Source organism: Pristis pectinata, chromosome 1, assembly GCF_009764475.1.
Source record: "Pristis pectinata isolate sPriPec2 chromosome 1, sPriPec2.1.pri, whole genome shotgun sequence".
NCBI classification, from domain to species: domain Eukaryota; kingdom Metazoa; phylum Chordata; class Chondrichthyes; order Rhinopristiformes; family Pristidae; genus Pristis; species Pristis pectinata.
The window spans coordinates 116913647-116930628 of record NC_067405.1 but is presented as its reverse complement, the minus strand read 5'-3'; the positions used below and the strand labels follow the sequence as shown (position 1 = coordinate 116930628).

At 40.3% G+C, this 16982-nt stretch overlaps 1 protein-coding gene across 2 annotated transcripts in view; it reads right to left on the bottom strand.

Moving 5' to 3' along the window:
- si:dkey-177p2.6 (uncharacterized protein LOC568712 homolog) overlaps positions 1-16982 on the bottom strand; it is a 42030-nt gene that overhangs the window by 10794 nt on the left and 14254 nt on the right. Inside the window, exon 1 of one of the 2 annotated variants that reach the window (XM_052017764.1) lies at positions 1408-1526. The exons of the other annotated variant lie outside the window; for it this stretch is intronic. The gene's annotated coding sequence lies outside the window, so the exon portion shown is untranslated. Of the gene's footprint in view, positions 1-1407; positions 1527-16982 lie in introns of those variants that run through there. 2 annotated transcript variants of the gene reach the window in all.

Here is a 16982-nt window from a genome sequence, read left to right as displayed (position 1 = left end):
GGTCTCCAATAAAAGTTGATCATAGCAACAATTCCCAGATCCTATGAAATAATTTAAAAAATTCACAAGCTCTAAATAAAGTGTATTCTTTTACCTCCTATAAGAAAAAGGTATGTGTGCTGCACAATTGGAGTCAGTCTTCAGACCAATAAATAATTGTCATGGTCATAGAAGACAGAGGGCAGTGGTGGAGGGGTGTTATTCTGACTGGAGGTCTATGACCAGTGGTGTTCTGCATGGATCGGTGCCTGGATCTTAGATATTTGGACAAAAAAAATGTAGGTGAGCTGATTAGTACGTTTGCAAATGACACAAAAATTGGTAGAATTGTGGATAGTGAGGAAGGTTGTCAAAGGATACAGCGGGATATAGATCAGTTGGAAAAATGGGCAGAGAAATGGCAGATGGAGTTGGAGCAATATAGACCATGTGAAGACAGATGGGATTAGTTTAAAATTGACTGCATGGTCAGCATAAACATCGTGGGCCAAAGGGCCTGTTCTATCTTTTATGTTAAAACGTTTCTCTGCGATAATACTTACTTATGATTTTAGCAAACCTCCTGTACTAATTATCAAACTAAAAGTTGATACAGTTGACTGCAGACCCATTAACAAAATAGTAACATGCAACTGTTCCCACTGATGCGGCATACAATCCATCTAGTCAATTTGATTGTATACATTTCCCACCTCAGTGTTACAGCTATGTTGATTAGTAGAGTCTCCAATTTTAAATTTTTGGTAACTTGCTGGAAAAATGAATAAGTGAGGTAGAAATTCAAAATTTCTGTCTGTTGCAAATATTGCAACTTGGACAAAGCACCTGAACAAGGGTGTTGCTGGACTTTCTGAACAGAGCCCAAAGAATATTTTCACAGCATTTCTGCACATTTTTCAAATTAATCATAAAACAAAATGAGTAACTCTAACTTCATAGGATACTAATTATACAAATAATTTGCTGGATTCATAGAAATCAAACTGGACACTTGTTAGGCAATTTAAACAACTTGATTTTTATCAATATTAGAGGTTACTTTTTTTTTGCTTTTCTAAATTTACAAAAATCATTTTATTCAAAAATCAATACTGCTGTTTCCTCAAAGGCTCCTGCTTCTTGTGTTTATCAATCCTTTTGTAATATCCAGCCAGGACAATTCCTACTCAGATTACTGTATGCCATCACATCCATAGAGCATACAGTAAACAAAGAGGTCTGCCTGACTGAACCCTTTTTAAAGGCAAACCAGAATTTGCATTAATCTTGCTATTGCATTAATCTTGCTATCACTACTGTCTCCTTTTGGATCTCTTCACTGTTGTTGCACATAAAGTAACAATACAACAAAAGGAAGAGAGGTTTTTTTGCAATAATTATTAAAAATGTTACACAATAAAAGCTTACCTTGTTCCAAAGTACCACAATTTTTATTTCCAAATCTCTTGAGTTAGTAGGACAGTACATTCTGAACATTTCAGATGAAAATGGATTAGTCCTCAGTTGGTTTTTAAGATCAGTTTTTGTCTGCGAGCTAGAATTCTCACTTGCACAAACTGCCATGCAGCTGTCTTGGTTTTTTCAGACAGCTGACAAACAGCAACTGCACAAGCACAATGACGCAGAACACTAAGCTGCCGTGGAAAGGAGTGGAGCTTGAAAAAAGTGGGTGGAGCTTTGTGGCTTGCAGTAGTGTCCATCCCCAGCTTGGCGAACAGTCAAAGAACTGCCCAACAAGCACACGGGGCCCCAACTGTGCTATTCCAGAAATGCTGACTGTGTCTCTACTATGAACGCTTACAGCAGTTTGTTGAAGCATTATATAAGGCAATCCAATTGAATACTGTAAAAACATTGGCAAAATAAAAGAGCATGAGGCAAAGCTGCAGGGATTTAACAACTTATTTTGCAAATGCCTCCCATTAAGGATGTTTCTATATTAGAAAGCTTGAAGGCCTTTAAATATAGAGAGGGGGAAATTGGATAGTGCATTAAAAACTGTGCAGCATTCATAAAAGTGTACAATTAACCCACGTTTGTTTGATTCAGTATTGGTCACACAAAATCTGGGCCCCAACCTCATAGCCATGATAGCAAAATCCAGTCAGCTCCTGCCACACTGTTTATTGCATTAGCACATTCACAAAGAGCAATTCTGCGAGTGACTAGCCCCAGATGAAGCTAGATACTGTAGAACCAAGCCATTGCTGCACGTCTTAAAGAGGTGCCCATTGAAATTAATTCCAAGTGTGTTTGGAGACAATGCTTTGGGAAGGCTGCTACAGGCCATAATCACAGTAAGAGAGTACAGGTACATGATTTTCAGGTGTGGCTTCGACACCTTGATCGTCGAAGTGGACAGGAAGGGCAGAGTCCTCTTTGCTCATGGACAAGGTTACTAACAGGGCAAGGGCCAGGAGTGAAGCACCCAGAATATGAATGCAATACTGGAAAAATGTTTTAGACAATCTCACACGTATAGTTTAGAACAGTAAAGACAATAAATCCCAAATCTCTATAATTATAACTCTAACTTCATACACTGCTTCAGGTTAGAGTTATAATTATGCCCATCACTCACCTAACAACCTCTACCAATAATTCATGTCCTCATATTCATACTCCATCACACTCCCACATTAGTTACATATATTCCACCCCCATATCTCACACACCAGTCAGAAAGGGCAAGGCTATCATTCAGAACATTGTAATGTACTCAAATTCACATATCCCTTTTGCAGGAGCAGGTGGTAATCACTGAGAGCACCAGCTGACCGCAAGCAGCCAATCCAATATCCATCAGTTCCAACTAAAGGAGAGCAATAGCCATCACCAAAATAGCCACCTAGGGTCTGTGATGGCACCAGCATCACTGAGGATGATTGCAAGCTCATTTCCAATCCACCTTTTCAACCCCACGTCTGATTTAAAACATGCAAATGGTGTGAGAACACACCCTTTATTGCCCCATCTCATCATGCCCCTACAGCAACACCTTTCTTTCTGATAGCCCTGAACTCCCAGCACCCCAATTGCTGGCTACTGAGGCACAAGATAGTCAAGCAGAAAATTTAATCTACAACAATTATCAATCAATACTTGGCATCACATACTGATTTAAATGCAGCAGAGTAACTGAGCAAAAACTGCAGATGCTGAACATTCAAAACCAAAGCAGAAAATGCTGGGAGCACTCAATAGGTCAAGCAACATTAGTGGGAAGGTAAACAGAATCTGTACTATTCTTTCAGCAAACTCCATCCCTCCTACTCTGAAACACAAGCTTGCTTCTTCTCTCACTTTTTCCATTCTGATGAAGGGCCCTTGACTAACACAGATATATAACCAAAGCCATTTGCTACACTGGCTGCTGCTGTCCACCCAAGAGGAAGGCAATGAACATCCCTCTCCCAGAGTAGACTGGTGGCCATCAAACAAGACAGCATGCCTAATGCTGCCAGAGCTGCCTAAAAGGAACCAGAGTCCTGATGAAGGGTCTTGACCTGAAATGTCAACTGTTTATTTCCTTCCATAGATGCTGCCTGACCTGCTGAGTTCCTCCAGCATTTTGTGTGCGTTGCTCCAGATTCCAGCATCTGCAGAATCTCTTGTGTCTCCAAGAAGTGGAGGCCTACTTTGACCTTTATTGCCACAAGCCGAACAATCCTGGCACGACTCCATGGCTAAAGCTATCTGCATCAAATCATCGTTGTACAAGGATTGACATCACCAGCTGCCTGCTCTCCATACTCATGTCAGGTGCTTGCAACAGAGTTCTGTGCCACATAATTTTCTGAGGAACACAAGGTCCGCTACAAATATATACTCAAAATCCATAAACAAATCATCACCCACAGAGCTGAAAAAGAAAATATCTCAACCCAATAAATCTCACCATATGGACTCCTTGATATATCAAATGTATGTGAAATCACAAAATTAAGTAAAACATTCTTTAGTTTTATGCTATCACTTTCAGGGACCTCGCTTCCCATTCAACAGTCACTTGTTGATCTATTGGGATTTTTCATATTACCTGTTCAAATCTAATAAATGAGCTGAATCTTATTGTATAGTCAGAAACAAGAGCAATTCAATATCAACTGCATCTATCAACTGATATATACATACCTATAGAAAATAAAGCCCAGTAACTCTACCAAGCCAATTCCCTCACCTAAATCAACAGTTGCAGCTTATAAAATGTAACTTGCAAATAGTACATGAAATAGTAACAAAAGGGTGTTAACATTTCCTTTAATTATATAGGAACATTCAAATGAAACTAAACTTCTAAATGCAGTTAGAAAGATGTGCACATACCTCAAAATTAAATCAGTAATTTTTGTTGGCCTCATAGAAGATTTTTGAACTGATAATCACATTTTCCCTTTCTACAAAATTTGTTTTTGAAGGAATTAAGTTAGCACAACTGAAGATGTTTTACTACAGTTACCCTGGACTGGAGAGACTGAGCCATTCCTGTCTGTAGTAATCTACCTCAGCAGGTCACCTGTCATTGCAAGATATTCTTTTCAGTCATTCTGTTGATTTCCAAGTCTCCCCTACTGTCAAATATACATCAAGAAACTACCTAACCAATTTGAAATAAATTCTCTCAATGCACCAACAATTTTTAAAATTGGTAATGTTTACATTTACCAAAACATAATATAAATTGCCTAGAAATGCAATTGTAATAACATGGTATAATTTCTAGCACAAAATTTTGACCAGCATGCACATAACAGATAATGAAATCTTTGATCATGCAGAAGACATACAGAGCACGCAGGTGAAATTAGTCCACATACAAAACCCAACCAGTGGATAGTTTGCAAAACCAAATCTTGGATTTATAATTATCTCAGGAAACTAGTTGCAACTGGTTTTCTGTGCATGGTTCACACTGGGTGTCAAGTCTTAAAACTACACTTTAAAATGCATCACTGATTAATTGCACTGAATTGGAGGCAAGCTCACCACATTTAATGTGGCTGAAGACTAATTTGAAATTCTCCTGAAAGTTTGGCCAAGCACTTGGCTCATGATAGATTTGCCTTCTGGTTCAATTTGAATGTTTTAAATACTGGAACCCACTGGGCTAGTGGGAGGAGGATGATAGGGCAGCAAAAGGCAAAGCTGGATTGTCAGTAAATGGAGGAGGAGGAAGAATGGCTCTGGACAAGAGGTTCTATTCCCCCATGAAAAACACAATGACACTGGAGGAACTCAGTCCCGAGTCCCAAAGGGTCCTGACCTGAAACGTTGACCACCAGCTTTTCTCCACAGATGCTGTCTGGCCTGAGTTCCTCCAGCGTCATTGTGTTTTTCATCTAGATTCCAGCATCTGCAGTCCTTTGTTTCTCAGGTTCTATCCCCCAAGAATCTTTCAGAAGCCATGTCCCCATTTTCAATTTCCTGAGGTGAAATCCACTGAGAGGCCAAGATTTTCAAGGCCATTGGGGAGAAAGGTCTGTCACCTTTTGCAAGCAAAGCTCCAGATTATTGTCACATGAACACCAATCATTGTGTTTTATCACTACCCCCAGAACCTGGATTCACAATAGCACTCTTGGTCCTCCAGTTCGAACACTTGCAGGTATGTAATCCCCTGTGCTTTTAAAAAAAAAAGACATATTGCGCATTGCAGTGCCAGGAATTGGAAATAAACCCCTCCCCTGACTGTTGCTTACCTGGGAATATGGGTGGCATTCCCCTAGCAATGAATCACTCCATGGTTTGCAAGGAGAAGCTGCCTGTGAGGGCTGGTTTTGGGAAGGCCAGAGTGAGCAGTGTGACCACGCAGCACTGAAACATGGAGGGGTCTTGGTGTACAAGTCAAAAGGATCCCTGAAGGCGACAGCACTGGTAGACAAGGTGATTAAGGTGGTATACAGGATATCTACCTTCATTAACCAGGGCAGAGAATACAAGAGCAGAGAGGTTATGGAACAACGATACAAGTCATTAGTTAAGCAACTGTGAGAGTACTATGTACAGTTCTGGTCACCACAATATTGGATGCAATTCCACTGGAGCAGATACAAAGGAGATTCACCAGGATATTGCCTGGGATGGAGTGTTTAAGTTAAGGGACGAGAGAACAGAATTTGCTACATCATCACGTGGCAGTAATATAGACATGGCTGCTTCACTGACAATTGTAAGGGCAGTGCCCGAGTGGTAATGGTGGGAGCACATGTCCTGTCATCCTGAGGGAAGACAGTAAATTCATAACCTACAGACCCACTTGTGTTTCTGACATCATTGTCCAAATAACCCACTGGATGACAAAAAAAAAAATCACAGGAGTTCTGGTAACAGTGCAATCTATGACATGGTAGCAGCAGGCTGAACTTGGCTGATAAATAGTTTCTACTACGTCACTCGTACATGAGATAGATGTTGCTGGTGTTGAAGTCTGCGATCTCTGTCAACAGACACTACATCATGTGAGTTGGCCACTGTTTCAATACTGGAAAGGATTCCCTCCAGGATATGTATGATGGTCACGTCAATAGTTGGATTTGGATTCACCCAGACATCTTATGTAAGCTTTTGAGCAGGCCTGGTAATGTCCCAAGCATGATCAAAAGCTTTCAGCTGTTGCATCATGTGGCTATATTCCTAGCATGTCTCAAATGAGAAAAGCACAAGCAGATCCTCAGTGAGTGGAGGGGTAGACATGAGTGAACCATCTGGATGCTATAAGGGAGGTAGAATGCAAAGACAAGGTACGCCACAGTAGCATCTTTCTCAATGATCGTCACTCCACTCTGATCTCTGATTCTGCAGTAGCCAAGCCCATAAGAAGCCTTTGGGAAGAGTAGGTCCCTCTTAATTTTCTGCTACAGTTGTGAACCATCTACACCTTCAAAAAAGAATGAAGTGTTAGTGAACCTATTGGAATGTCTGTGTACAATCAGCATACCATGGACCATTAGTTGATAGTGCACAAGATGTGTACAGGTGTTGGAGTAATGATAAATGTGCTGGTGTAAATGTTGCCCTTTTCATTAACTGACGATGTGAACTCACTAAGCTTCCTGCAGCACTGGAACCAAGTCTCAGTGGATCACTAGAGCCATCTCCCTCCTTGGCAATTCATTCTCAACTTTAGTGTCCTCTTAGGACCCTAACATAGATGATCCTCCTATCCATTTCCTACACCAAGATCCATAGGTGCTGACTCCCATGCTTTTGCTGACATGGCTATTTCAAGTACTCCTCACAATGTGTCTCAAGAGTGCTTGAATTCAGCAGTCAAATCAGTTTTAAGGAGTGCAGGTAACAAGCTTCAGTGAGTATGGAGGACTCCTAAAGTTACTTGTGTTCATCATGTGATAATGGGGGGGGGGGGGGGGGGGAAGAGGGGGAAGAAACTGCATTTGGACTCTGAACTTGTGTTTTCACTCATGAAAAGTCATGCACCCATGGCAATAACAGAACAATGAGTTTCCACAGAACTATACTTTGGTGTCTGTTCTTAACCAAGGAAAGGGTATGGCATTTACTAAACATTTCTCTGTTCTTCCATTGAAGGGATAGTACTTCAGTGCCCATTAAAGAATGAATGCAATGGGTTGGACTGTATTGAAATAAGTACCTAACTGGACAGGGTCTGAGTTTGATTTTGCCTCCCCACTGAGTTAACTAATGTGTGCTTGGGTGCAACAGAAGTGACATGCTGGTTTACAATATCCCTGCAACTGGGAGAATTAAATGAAAAGGCAACACTTCTGCCTCCTAACTTGTATGCAGCTACTCTTGCTGGATACACTGGTGGTTGAATGCTGAGCGAAGAAAGGGTTAGACCTAAACACCAGTTTAAGCAGATTTGAGAGGTGATGTCAGAGTGGCATGAATAAGTTACTACAATGCATTTTTCACTTACTACATACTGCAGCTACCAAATCCTGATGGTAGAGTGAATGAATGTTTTTCCTGAATATTGATAGAAGTACACCCAGCCAGCACATGGAGAGCATTCCAATCATGCTACTGACTTGTGCCTTGCAAATGGTGGAAAGGTTCTGGGTGTCACAGTTGACACGGTTGCAGTTGCCACTTGCCAGAGGATACTCAGTTTTTAAATCTGCTCTGGTAGCGTGATGATGTTGAGAGCTCTAAACTTAAGTCAAGACTAAGTTCTATCTAGCATAAGGATCTACGAGTACCCTCACTATAAGGAGATTATACTGTATCAACCTACATTCAAAGACTAGTTCACTTCACTACTTTAGTCTCTACAGAAAGGTCTAGCTGTCAATAATCACTATTTCAAGCAGTGGGTCCCTCCTCCCAATCAAGAAGATACTTCCAGCTAACATAACAGTTTAAACACAGTTTATTTTAAGTGAGATACGTTTAATTCTAATAAGTAATTCTTAACAATGATTTGTATCTTACAAAGGATTTCCAAACACAAGTACAATTCTTACACACTAAAAAGTCATACCAACAAGCTGCAGACGAACAAGTCGTCTGTCACAAAAACCAAAGGCTGAGGAATGAATTCCAGGTCTTCTTTCTGTAACCCCTTCTGTCATTTTTGTTTCTATCCTGACTGCTTTCTAACACTTATACTGTTTTTTCCACTTGGTTCACATCATTGGCATGTGATTTTTTTTCCAACCACATTTTCAGGCCAGGTGACTGGAGTATTTAATTAAGTAAATGTGGACCCCATTGTTCTCTTATTTATGTTAAGAGGCTGAGCAAGGAATATTGGTTAGAAATTTAACTTAGCAAACAACAAACATCTTGAGCCTTGGACAATTTCTGCTGTTTTTGCAAAAGGGATTTTAGCTTAATGAGCAACCACTTCTTGACCTTTAGACAGGTCATGCTGCTGTGCTAAAAAGTTGAGGTTAGCAATAAGCCTCTTTGGAGCCTGGAAAGTGAATATCCATCACAGTAGCCAAGAACGTATGTGGCTGGCTGGCCCACTTGTTTCATGCAATTGGTGACAGTTATGCCATTGAATGCAAAGGTTTGGTGGTCAGAACTTCTCTTATTGAAGCTGGTCAAGGTTGACACTTTTGTGGTTCGAATAATACCTTAGATGCGTGAAAGCTACAATTCTATACCCTCTCATCATTGGTACCACCCGAGAATCATTGTACCTTTCCAATAGATTTAATATTACTGCATACAGCTTGTTATATCAAAGCAGGCCACTGGGCCACTTCAGGAGGCATCATGGGTCATCCTTATTGTGTGGATACAATATCACACAGGCAGATTAGGTAGGCTCCTGGTGGACCAACTGGGTTTTTACAACCAGGAACTGTATTACAGAATTCTCAGTGAGTTGCTTGCCCAATGACACTCAGTAACCAAGTAGCATCAGTAACCAACTAGCAATTGTGAAATTCCATACTCATCAAGCAAACAGCACTTTCAGACCCTGGACAATTCTGGAGACACTGCATGATGGACACTGACTGAGCCATAAATCTGAAGGACTCAGAGTAAGAATGGTAGACCACAGAAGTGCACCCTTTGGCCTGCCACATCCATGTCAATCAACCTTTTGGCCTATTTGCACTATTTGCCTATAGGTGGCACAGTAGGTAGCAGTTAGCGTAACGCTATTACAGTGCCAGCGACCCAGGTTCAATTCTGCCACTGTCTGTAAGGAGCTTGTAAGTTTTCCCCGTGTCTGTGTGGGTTTCCTCCGGGTGCTTTGGTTTCCTCCCACATTCCAAAGACGTACAGGTTAGAAGCTATGGGCATGCTATGTTGGTGCCGGAAGAGTGGCGACACTTGCAGGCTGCCCCGAGCACATTCTCAGTAACACAAAAAGACATTGCACTGTGTGTTTCGATGTACATGTGACTAAGTAATTATCTTAATCCCATTTGCCAGTATCCTTCTATGCCTTGAAATGAAGGTTGGGTAGAGAAGGTGTACCAACCAGAAGAACCCATGGGAATAGCAAGGCCTATTCTCCAAACAGCAATTAAATTCCTTGCTGAAATACTGCTGCATGTGGCAAACAACTCACCCTTTCCCCATTACCTCACAGCTATAAAATTCTGAAATCAAAATAAAGCCTGTAAACAAAGATCTTTCAGCTGGTCTCCCCCTGCAGCATGTAAAGCTCATTTCTGAAGATGAGAGTTTTGCAAAATCTTATTCAGCCCCATCTAAATATGGAACTGAGTGTTGGCCTTGAACCTAGTATCTGATGCAGTTTCATCCCTTGCTATCAATGGTGTGTGTTGTACTTACAGATGATGAATGAATAGCTTTAGCCTCCATACTCAAGGAGATGTATACTTGCATTGGAGGCAGTACAGACAAGATTCGCTAGGTTAATTCCTGGGAAGAATTGATTGATGTATTAAGAAAGATTGATGAGGTTGGGCATATTTGCAGTATTGCAGCATAGAACAGTCAGAGATGATCTTATTGAAAGATACAAGATTCTAAGGGGGGATTGACAGGATGAGTTCTGGCGTGGTTTCCCCTAGTAGGAATATCTGGATCTAGAGGACAAGCTTCAAAATAAGGAATCACCCACTTAAGATATAGATGAGAAAACATTTCTTCTGAGGTTTGTGAGATTCTCTGCCCCCAAAGAGCTGTGGAGGTAGAATCATTTAAATATATTCAAACAAAGGATTCAGTTGGGGGGGGGGGGGGGTGTGGAAAGAGAGGAATATGGGGATGGAGTAGGGAAAGTGGTGTTGAGGCCAAGATTGGGTCACCCACAATCTTACTGAGAGGTGGTGCAGACCAGATGACCTGGATCCACTTTAATTTGCCTACCGCCACAATAGATCAACAGTAGATGCAATTTCTCTGGCTCTTCACTCTGCTCTGAACCATCTGGACAACAGGAACTTGTACATCAGGCTGCTGTTCATTGACTACAGCTCAGCATTCAACACAATCATCCCATCTAAACTCATCATCAAGCTTCAAGACCTGGGGCTCTGTCCCTCTGCAACTGGATACTCGACTTCCTCATCAGCAGATCTCATTGAGGATTGGTAACATCTCCTCCTCGATGACCATCTAACATGCACCTCCGGGCTGCATGCTTAGATCCCTGCTCTACTCTTTATACATACATGACTGTGTGGCTAAGCACAGCTCCAAAGCCATATACAATTTCGCCAACAACAACACTGTTTTTGGACGAATTACAGGTGGTAATGAGTCAGCTCAATGGGCAAGATAGGACACCTGGTTGAGTGGTGCTGCTGCAACAACAATAACAACAACCTCTCACTCAACGTCAGTAAAACTAAAGAGCTGATTGTTGACTTTAGGAAGAGGAATATGCACCAGTCTACATTGGGGGATTGGCAATAGAGAGTCAGCAGCTTTTAATTCCTGGGTGTTAATATATCAGATAACCTATCCTGGGCCCTGCACATAGATGCAATCACAAGGAAAGCATGCCAGTGTCTACTTTCTTCGGAGGTCGAGGTCATTCAGCTTGTCATTGAACACTCTAACAAACCTCTACAGATGTACTATTGAAAGTATACTGACTAGTTGCGTCATGGTCTGGTACGGCAATTCCAATGTGCAGGAACGCAAGAAGCTGCAGAGATTAGTGGACTTAGCCCAATACCTCAAGGGCACATCTCCCCCCACCATTGGTAGTATCTACAGGAGGAGCTTCCTCAAGGTGGCAACATCCAAAGATCCCCACCGTCCAGGCCATGCCATCTTCTCGTAGCTACCATCGGGCAGGAGGTAGAGAAACCTAAAGTTCCACACCACTAGGTTCAAGAACGGCTAGTTCCCTTCAACTATTTGGTTCTTGAACCAACTGGCAAAACTGTAATCACTACAGTTTAGCAACACTCTGACCACTTTAATCACTTTGCACTAAAAAACGTTTTTGTTCTAATTGTGTTCTTTCTTGTAAAAAATTGAATTTTATGTTTAATTTATGTTCTTCTTGTGAATGCCACTTATATGATGCTATGTACCTGAAATGCTGCCGCAAGTAAGATTTTCATTACACCTGTGCATACATGTTGTTGTGCATATGACTATAAACTTGCTTTTGACTTGAGAGACCAATTGGCCTACTCCTGCTGCCGTTCCTCATGTTCTTTCCTTATTCGTATGCTGTGTCTTGTCTTTTCCCTGACAGAGCATGTCTTGTTTCTTTGTAAAAATGCTTTAAGCAGGATCAGGAAAAGTTTCCCAGCATGCAATAGCTGAAGCCATTTTATGACCTTCATCTCTTTCAAAAGTTGTGTTTCATGACAGAAGATGTAGGAATAAAATACTCACTTTTACTCAATTAAATATGACTGCTGTGCTAGCCAAAACTTAACTTTGAAAATAGTCAGAAATAAGGAAGGATTCATTAGATGTCCCTAACAACCCCTGATGGGAGCTCTGTGCAAACAGGTTATTACAGTTGGAGACTACATGTCTAACTGGAACTCTTATTGCTAGTCTCAGCAACAACATAAATATACTGCAAAGCCCAAAAGATTGTTTTTTTGAAAATAATTGGTACAGAATAAATTATGCAAAATCCCAATTATTTCAGCAATCCTAGGACAGATTATCTACTCCATACATTTCAATTGCAGTGGATCGCAACATCCATAAGAAAATAGACCAAAACTTTAGGTTTCGTGTATGGAAACCTCAGAAGAAATAAGAGAGTTCCATTTATGTAGTTACATTCAAGGACCATTTATTGCTCACATTGGAGTTAGGTTTTTCCATTTAAAACCAGTCAGACTGTATTTCCCAACAGTGGAATCCAAAATGTTTCCATTGATGCACAAACCAATCCATTTCCCAGTTTGCTGCAAGTTTTGACCTTATATACCATATTTTGTAGAATAATTTGATCAAGATAGATTACATTGTAATAACTAACTATTGCTATGCACTCCTGACTTCCCAAACCCACCCCTCAAATTTATGGAGGGTACAATAATGTGAGTCATCCAACATTGCAACCCATATCCTAAGTGGCACCAAGTCACCCTGTGCTGACAAATTTACACTTTCAGTCAGCAAACATCTTGGTTTTAAAATACATGTCTAATATTTTGAAATCTTTCCATAGGCTCGAACCCATCCCATTTCTGTAACTTTTTGCCACTTTATAACCCTCAGATAGCTACACCCTCCTGATACTTCACGGAATTTAATTACTCTCCACTGACAATTGTACTTCTAACTTCCAAGGCATAATGCTTTGTTCTTTCAAGATGTTTGACTGAGGTTTTGGTTTTCTACGCAAATATCCCATTATATGCTTTGGTGTCTAACCTAGAGTTAATAACCACAGATGTTAAATATTCTCTGAAGCATTCTGTAATCCTTTGTTGTATTAAAATGCTACAGAAATACAAATTGTTGTTTTATTTGTACACAAAAACTGCAAATTATGCTATCTGTTTGGCCCAATTTTTCATAACCATCTAACATACTGTACTGAAAACAAAACTTCGCCTTAAATCCCCATGAGCTCTTGTAAACTGTTACAAATGTGAATCTCTACATGTAGAAACATCACATAAACCACAGTTCAGTTGTGATACTTTGCATGGTACACAAAAGTAAGATTTAGCCTTTTTAAAAAAAGTTAAATGACAATCTGCCCTTTTGTTTAGCAGGTAATACATTGGTGATTGTTCAAATCAATGAGCAGAGCTGCACTCACCAATACAAATTATCCACAAAGTTGTGCATAAGCTATTTCCATACACTATTTACCCCCTATATTTAGTACATATTTCTTTAAAAATAAATTACTGCATAAGTATTGCTGGTGGATTTGAATGCCAAATTTTAAGACAATTGTCTCCAGCTTAAAATAAAAAAAATCAGTTAAAATTAGGCATAAAGACTTCCTGCTGTGCATTAATACTTGTATTAACATTTTGTTGGTTTAATTCAGTCAGAGCATGAAAAGTTGTTAATCGTGACTCAGTAGTGCAGTGGCAAGCAGTAGGCGTTTGGCAGTCTGACTCCCACACATTACACACATAGGACAGGAACACAAGCTGCTTCTCACTGGCTGCAGTCTGACAAAGAAGTGAGCCAATGGCAGGAAATAAATGAGTGATGGCTGATGACAACAGCCACGTAGAAAGATGCATTGAGTGGGCTGCACTTTACTTCAGGCCAATCACCAGCTATCTTCCTCATTAGGACTATTTTACCATTAAAGGAGAGCTACAAGCTGAAAGACATTGCTGTCCATATCAGTAGGTGAAACAGCTGCCTATTATGACTCAACTACAAATATCACCATGTTAGTCACCAGTTTCAAATCTTTTGCAGTTGAAAAAAATATTAAATTATATGTTACGACTCAACCACACACTTTATAGAACACAGCACTGTATCTTAAAATTGTTTTTTGGCATCACAAGAGCCACCAAATTATTTACACGAGCAGTACTTCACTCGTATTTTCTTGGATAAATTATACACAGAACTATAATTCAAATAAATGTGGCCCAATCTGCCTTTACTTATATTAATACTTTTCATAACTAATCCTAATCCAAGGTGCCCATTCTCTTCCCATATTGCTTCAACTATCTAACTTCATATCTTGTTTCAATTATCAATTCCAGTGACACATTTAACAGTTTCTTAACTTTCCATGAAAAAAAAGACATTTCCTATCCTTTCACTCACATTTATTTTTAAGTCTATTTATCCTCCTTCTAGACAACCACTGGAAAGAGGCCATAATCCCCTTCTCAACCCCAACACAACTTCTGATAGAATAATGATTTTGGTGCCACTTTGTTTTCTCTAATAGGTACACATATAAACAATTCCTAGCGAATGTAATAGCACACTTGTTACACAACATGATTCTTAAAAATTGGAGAGGCCAATTTTTTTTTTAAACTGTGGAATGACAAAAAGAGTAGCATTTGTGCCAAAAAATATAATTGATGTAGAGTTAAGGATCTATTGTGTTTTCTTTAAAAACTTTTAAGAAGGTCTTTTTAAAACCATTATATACTGTTATGGTTGATGTTCATATCATTCCTGGCATAACCCCTTGAATTTACAAAGCAATGTAATAGTGAAATCCCCAATCAACAAGTGAGAATTCAGGTAACAAGATGCTGAACTGTCATTGCAACTTAATTACTGTTGAACTCATGAAACAATTCAAATTGTACTGTACCCATGAAATTTTTATAACTCCAGTAGCCTTTTACAGTATTAAGTCTATTTCATTTGCAAAAGGGAATGCTTAATCTAGCAGATATTTCATTTCACCTTTTTATAGAGTAATCTTTGAATTATAACAAAGGGCAACTAGATCTTTTTCACTATTCAAAAGGTAATCTACAAACCCTTGCACTCTGGCAGGCCTCCAAGCAAACTCATCTCAGTCTTTCATCACTTCAGACTTGTTCATCTGCTGTCTAATAAACTTTCTGTTAAGAAAGTTTTTGGTGAATACCTGCCTCAATTTCGGATAATAATCTGCATGGTGAGAATGCTCCCTCCTCAGAGTTCCTTTATTGCTGATCATCTCCTGCTGGCTGACTGTTATCCTCACGAAGAGCAGAAGTCTGGCAAGGGTTCAATATGCTGAATTTGACATTGGTGACCCCAGAAAGCAACATAGAACTTAAGGTACTATGCAGGTTGGAGAACCTGCAAAATCCCTCTACCATTCCCCAAAGCATTGTTGTGAAGTAATTAAGGCAAATTTCAGAGGTTCATAATCATCAAAAGGTGTTCACAAAACAATGAGAGTCAGTGGGAATTGTGACATCTCCAGAAAAGCATGCAGAATCCTGGTGCAGTTGACATGGGTGAATATTGAGGAGAAGCTCCAAGTTAAGAGCCAGCAAGCCTCAATCTTTGCCTCAAATCCTCCAAGATTATCTCCCAATCTGGAACCCAGTCCTTGCAGCAGGATGTGGCTTCTTCCTGCTTGTGGTTCTTCTTCCTAAAGGCTAACTCAGAGAGAACTCTGATCAGTAGTCTTGAGGAATAGGATAGCTCAGTAATATCCTGACAGCCTCACATATTAAGGATCTGCAAATCCTTCAATGACAGGCTATGTGCTTTGAAAAAAAAATCACAGTCAGCACAGCCTGCTAGAACTTCCTGTCCACTATCTTGGAGGTTTCAAATGACAACAAGCAGGATGGTCTGGACCACCTCTTAACTCTAGCAGGCTGACACAGACTACCTGTTCCTTCAAGACAAATAAAACTTCTAAAAGTGATGGCTCAGTGTCTGAGCTACTAGATCAGCCCAGACCTGCGGGAAGTGCACAGCATTATCCATCAAGCTGGCAGCACATCAGAATCCATCCTGACATCATCTCACCTACAAGCAGAAAAGGAAGAGGGAAAAAGACATCAGAAATTTGCAATACACCTCACTGGACAAAATCTTTTCACATTAAACGATGTCTTTGCCAACCAAGCCTACTCTGGCCTAGTGGGCCACACCCAAATACTCATGCTACTCAGGGATATGATCACCTATGTGAAGGGGGTCCCTTGCTTTGCTGGTGATGAGAAGAGCCCTTCCTGCTGGATCCTTCATTATTGTCAGACTTGCAGCATCTCTGAAAACTGCCTTTGATGTGGCAGGACCTTCATCCATCTTTCTGTGAAATGTGTGTTTGCCAAGATTTAGAAAGGGTCTGTGGAGGTTCATCCAATCCAGTGCATAACAGCCCCATGGGCTGTTCCCAAGGACACATACTGAGACTAACACCAGCTGTTGCAGAAAGATTATCAAGTGAAAGATGCCCTTTGGTCTGATCAGAACTTACTGGTCTCCCATTGCAAGAGTTACCCATAACTAAATTTTTCAGATCCAGATTATGTGGCAAGATTTACACTGAAACTTGGTACAGCTATTTCAATGAGATGAGACCACAGTTGGGGGACCTCCACTATTGCACATTGAAACCCCCGTAAAACCTTTCAGACTTACCACTCACAGATCTTATGTGAAAGGAAAACTTACATCGTGTTAAT